Genomic DNA, 6,450 nt, shown 5'->3' on the forward strand with positions numbered 1-6,450 from the left:
TGCTTCTGTTCCCATTTATGTCCCTGCTCTGATTCCAGGAGACCTCGGAAGCTGGTAAAGAACTCTTACCTAGAGCAAGGCACACGATGGGCCCCTGATCCCATAGGACTAGTGTCCTTACTTTTAAAAAAAGAGATACTGCTGGACTAGTATGCTGGCTCAGTGGACAAAGCTGCTTGCTTCCAAGACGGAAGACCTGAGTTCCATCCATGGAACCTGCATTGTGGACGGAGAGAACCGACCACACCAGGTTGCCCTCTGACCTCCACACACAGGCTACCCCTGCATGTATATCCTCTCTGCACACACTAGACAGACAGGCAGGTGGACGGATGGACGGGTGGACGGATGGATGGACGGGTGGACGGACGGACAGGCGGATGGACGGACGGGCCGATGGACGGGCGATGGACAGACACAGACAGACAGACAGACAGATGTAGTAAAAAGAAAAGGAGTTGCTGAGGGATAACGGAAGCGGAGGTTTGGCGTGACTAGATTTCCAAGCAAGGAAACACGAATTTCTGGCAGCTACCAGAAGTCAGGTCGTGCAGTGAAACTCTTCCTGGGCCTCCCAAAGGAACCCAAGATGCCCCTTGGTTTAAAGGCTGGCCTTCAGAATTGGGAGATTATTTCTATGCCACCTAGCTTGTGGCAGCTTGATACTGTAGTATGCCACAGAAAGTCCCCCGAGCGGCCGGCTCCCAGCCACTGAAAAGGTTGGGCCTCTTTGGGTCGGAGTCCGTACTGTGTCCTGTGATCCATGCTCCTTGGAGACTGTGCTCACTCAGGTGTGCAGGCAGCTCTCAGCCGGAAAGACTTCCCCTCGTGAGCAGCCAAACCAAACATGTGCCCCTCCAAGCCCTCGAGCCACTTGCCACTTGGCAGTAAGAGGGCGTCAGCCCAGTTCCTGGCTGGCAGCAATGACAGGCGCCCATCTGCTCCGGAAGAGCGTGGCCTGGATAAACAGAGCTAGGTTCTGCCTCCCACAGCCGACCCAGCCTGGCGGGCGGAAGCTCCGGGGCTCGGGCTGCAGGCCCCGTGTTCTTTCCATTACTTTCCACTCTAATCCCCAGCCAGGCTGGTGGCTGAAGCAGTGACGAGCTTCCTTGGTAGAGGCGTGGAACAGGGGAAGGGAGGAGGGGGCTGTAGTTGGACTGGGCATACCTCCCAGGTCACCTCTTTGAATCCCTGCTGGGTCCAAGGCCACTGCTCCCTCCATCTGCCTCCCGTAACCCCGCGCCGACCCCCACCCCCACCCCATGCCCTCGTAGAGCCATCTGTCACTCTCACCTTCTGCCAGGCGCTGTGGTCTTATGACTCAGCACCTAGCCTGAGCTGCTCTGTGGGTGGCCACTCTGGAACAGCACGGGAGGAAGGCTGGGAAGGGGCTCGAGCTAGGAGTGGGCCAAGGGAAAAGGCACCTGCAGACCCCAGATGGCCTTCGCCAGAGCACCAGGCCCTGACAGTACTGCCTTCGTCCAGTTCTAAAGTCGACCAGCTCTGCGGCCGAGGTGTAGCCTCAAATGACAGAGCATAATGAAGTACACCCGGTTCTTACCTCTCTAACCCAGCCAGCCTCTGCCAGGCCCAGCCTCCAGCCTAGATGGCGTGTTTCTACCTTCCTTCCATTCCCGTTCCTTCCTGGGTCTGGTTCAGCTCCTGGGGTTTACTCACCCGATTTTTTGGAGGGAATGGGGGAAAGGCTCACTGTGTTAGCTCTGGCTGGCCTCCAACTTACAGAGAGATCTGCTTGCCTCTGCCTACCAAGGGCTGGGGTTAAAGGTGTACACCGCAACATCCGGAACACCCACACATGTTTTGAGTAGGTCATAGGGACTCCACAGGGCCTCTCTGCAGATTCTAGGGAGAAGCTTCGCCCCCGCTGCCGCCGCCACCGCCATGGCCACCACCACCACCACCACCACCACCCCTGCTGCCTCCAAGGCTTCTGACAATGGATTTGAGGGAATGCTGAGGCTGTACGCATCCTAGTAGGGAAGAGAAGAGCGCAAGGGTCAAGACTGTCAATACCACCACCCCAGTGGCAGAGCAGGAGTCTGGTCCCCCAACCTGGCCATCCTGGGGAAGTGGCTCTAAGTCTGTCCTGAGTCAGATGCATCCTCTGCCTGTTGCTTTCTCCCAGGGTGTTTGGCTTTCCAGGAAAATCCCGCAGGCTGGGATTGTCCTGCAATGGGGAAGCTGGGAGTTGAGGGTAGGCCCAAGACCCAGGGTGAGGACAGTCCGTGCCAAGCAGGGCTACATTCAGTTCCTGCTAAGTCCTTCTCTAGAGCCAGTCATGCCACGGCCTGGCTACAGCGCAGTTTGGGATCTGGCCTGGTTCTCTCCCTTCCTGGGTGGTCTTTATAGGGTCCTCCTAGATTCCATCACAGACCTTAGTGGTCCTATTTCCTCCTAACCCCATTGTCCCCAAACCAACCACGACATCATTTCTTCTTCATGATAGTTGTTTTATTTCTGGTTACAAGGAAGCAAGGCAGAGATAACCAAAGTAATAAATCCTGGGAAGGTCGTAGAAGCCTCAAAACTTGTGGTGCAAAAATCGCACTATGCATCTGAGCCCTGGAGCTGACAGTGAGACCTCGGCAGGACTCCTTTCTGTACCCAGGTTTCCTCGACCAGAAGAACATGCCACGAGTAGTTGCCCAAGCTGGCACAGACCTATAGCCTCAGCAGTTGGGAAGCTAAGGGGAGAGATTGCTTGAGCCCAAGAGTTCAAGACCATCTTGGTAACATAGCTAGACCTTGTCACAGGCATGGAGGAGGGGAAGGTGGGGGCATGGAATTAGCCTGAGGGGTTGTATTGGAGATAAATAAGGCAGAGAATGCTGTCTGAGGTAGCCTGGACACAGCCCATTTAGCCCCTCTATGCTGTGATCATGGTGAGAATCCACTTACGTTCTCTGGGTGCACACAGTGAGCTTGGGCACAGCGGTGACGATTCCGCCTGTCACAGCCTCCCCGATGTCCATCTTCTCTGGTCCAGTCTTATGTCTTCTCTTAGAGACAGGTCATCTCTCCCCAAAACATTCCTCCCCCTCCCCTCTGTCTCTCCCCTCCTGTTGGTTTCTCCCCTCCCCCTTCCCAGGCACTAGCTATTTTCCTGGCCAACCCTCTCTCTAGGGAGAGTCTCTCCCAGGAACTCGTGTTGCTTCCCAGAACAGGAAGGTGGGCAGGAGACGGCCCCCGCTGGATGTGCTTCTGCACAACTTTGGAACAACAGACTTATAGCAAAGCTGCTGTTGCTACCCACAGCCTGCCCTGCTCCCAGCTGCAGAACGCGAGGCTTCTGCATACAAGTAAACAAGAGAGTCTGCCAGCCTGGAGCACCTGTGAGTGCTCCACACGGTTACCACCCCCGGCAGTGGCATCCCTCTCCAGACACAGGTCTGGGCACAGGAGAGATTAACATCAGCAATGCCCCCGTGCCTCCAGCATTGATGGTCTATGGGAAACGATCAGAACCCAAGTCAGCCAAGCAACTATTGAAGCTGACGAAAATAAGTCTGGGTAGTGGGGCGGGGCAGAGTGGCAGCTGGATTTAGGGGAGGGGCATCCTCTGTGCCAGTGTAGCCAGGGAGGTCTCTCTGAAAAGGTGACATTTGACTGAGAACTGGTGAGGTACAATTATGAGAAGGACCAGGAAGAGGCATTCTGACTACTGAGAACAAGGAATGCAGAGACCCGGGGGCAGGAACAGGGAAAAGGTGGTTGGAGGAGAGAAGTGATAGGCAGTGGGGAGTGATAACAGAGAAGAGGATCAGGGCCGCCGGGCATCTTTGTCATGGTGCTGAGGTTGTGTTTTATTCTAAAAGCAATAATCTACAAGGTAAACTTAACTTTCCTTTTCCTTCCTTCCCTCCTTCCTTTTTTTTCTTCCTTCCTTCCTCTCTCTTTATTTTCCTTCTTTCCTTTTTTCCTTCCTCCCTCCCTTCCCCCTCCCTCCCTCCCCCACTTCCTCCCTCCTTCCCCACTCCCTCCCTCCTTCCTTCCTTCCTTTTTTCTTTCCTTCCTTCCCTCCTTCCTTCCTTCCACCCTTCCTCCCTTCCGTCCTTTCAAATAGTTGCTCACACAGCCCAGGTTGTCTTCTGACTCCCTAAGTGACCGAAGATGACTTAGATTCTTGATCCTTCTGTCTCACCTCCCAAGCAAGTCCTGGTATTACAGTTATTCCCCACCTGAATTGCCTTTCTCATGTAGCCCAGGCTAGCCTTAGACCTGAAGATGACCCTGCCTCCATCTCTCCAGCATAGGATCCTAGGTAGATGCTCTTATGCCCGGCTTGGTCAGGAACTAAGCACTGAACCTTACTGTTTACTACTTAGCTAGCTCACCCTGACAGCTGTACGAAGGATGGACAGAAGGGGACAAACGTTTGTCAGGATGCTCCTGTGACCTGGCTACCATACTGTCTGTGGAGAGGGAGGAAGGCAAAGGCAGAGACGGTGTGTGAAAACACCTCAGACCCAGCACAGGCCTGAAGAGACAGTCAACGCTTGGGAGTCTGAGGAGGGCTGCTGGAGGCCATATGTGGCCATAACAGGGTTTGGGTGACTGGTTTCCCTCGCCTTAAAGCCACATGGAACTTTTGGAGGCACACTCACAGGCAAGATCTGTGAACACACATCCCTCTTTGGTTCCCAAAAGTGTGTGTTGATTTCCATTCTTTACAGATCACAGACAGAGCCGATATCTGTATCACACGAATGTTCTAGAAATACACAGGGAGTGGTCAGGACAGAAATAACTTATCTGCTCCCCCTCCCTTTTAAAAAATATTGGTTTGTTTGTGAGACAGATTCTCCACAACATAGCACAAGCTGGCCTTGAACTCCCTATCCTCAGTCCTCTGCCTCATGGGTGTTGATATTACAGGCATACTCTAGCCCACCAGGCCTGCTTACTCCCTTTTTCTATTTCTAAATTTTGTTAACACTGCATATATCCACATGATAAACATTACAGTGTACTAGGGCACACCGTTTAAAACCCTCTCTCCACCTCTGTGTTGTCCACTACCACCCCCCACGCACCCACCCCCTAGAAAACAATCTCTGCTCTCTGCTTGGTTTTTAGTTGGGTCCAGAAATAGTCTATGTTTTAAAGGAGCAGCTCGTAGTAATGTGTCATGAGTTTCTCACTGTTAACACCTATGCCTGACACACAACACACACACACACACACACACACACACACACACACACACACGCACCATGCATATATGTTCCCTTAAAAAAAAATCACTTGCCATCAATCCACAATTATCCGGCAGATCACTCCAGAGAGCTATGCTCACCCCTGGGGCAGCAGTCACCCACCCTGTCAGAGGATGAGTATGTAGACAGTTTCTAGTTTCTGCTACATGGTACACACTGTTGCAACAAAGGCCTGTGGATTTTTGTTCTTCTATTTGGCCAACTTCCTAGAAGCGGGATTCCTTGCTCAGGATAATTACCTCTGTATTTTCTGCTTTGATAAGTGCTGACCCAGAGCCTGTCCTCTGCCCTCTCCATGCTGACAGAGACCCTCGCTGTGTCAGTAGGAGCCCTGAACAGATGTTTCATCCACTTGTGTCACTCCCAAAACCTTACAACGTGCACGTTTTAGTGTGAGGTCACCAGCATTATCACCTCAATTCTGCAACTGGGAAAGCTGGGGACACAAGAGCAGCACCCGGCAGTTCTTTAAATGACACAGAGAAGGCAAAAGCCACAAGCTGGAGGACCACAGGGCAAAATGGGACGGAAAAACAATGCTGGAAGAAATGGCTTTCTCGGAAGACTCTCAGACCTTAGCCGGCCAAAAGAGCAAAGGACGCACAAGTGAGAGTCAGGGCGGGCCTGTAAAAGCACCCCACCAAGAGCACCGACAAGGTGCTAAATGCTTGCTTATACTCCTGCCTGGGCCAGCCAGAGCTCTGAATGTGGGTGTCTAAAAGTCAGACGGAGCTGCCGCCGGAAGTAGGTCACACCCCGCAGGAGAGAGAGGAGCAGAGATAAGAACGGGTGCCGAAGTTAGCACTGAAAGCCAAGTTTCCTCTCACCATAAACAGATTGGCGCTGGCAAAGCAAGAGAATGCAGGAGCCATTAAGGGAGAGAGAGGGGGGTGGGGGTGGGGACCCGTCGATAAATAAACCGCGGTGGCTCGATGAGCCCGGGTTCAGCAGCATTCTGAGTCCGTTTGGAAGTCTCCTGACTGCCCGTGCTTCTAATGGGCTCCATTTCCGCACACTCAAAGGTAATGGGATGAGAATCAGCAAAAAGAATGTTCTAAATAAAGACACTCAGTCAAAGCTACTGACCTTCCACAGAAAGCCTTGGGGGGGGGGAGACAGACAGACAGACAGACAGACAGAGACAGACACAGAGAGAGACAGAGAGAGACAGAGAAGACATATGCTTGTTCTCCATTCAGTGTGCACGTGTCCG

Source organism: Rattus rattus, chromosome 2, assembly GCF_011064425.1.
Source record: "Rattus rattus isolate New Zealand chromosome 2, Rrattus_CSIRO_v1, whole genome shotgun sequence".
In the NCBI taxonomy this organism is placed as follows: Eukaryota; Metazoa; Chordata; class Mammalia; order Rodentia; family Muridae; genus Rattus; species Rattus rattus.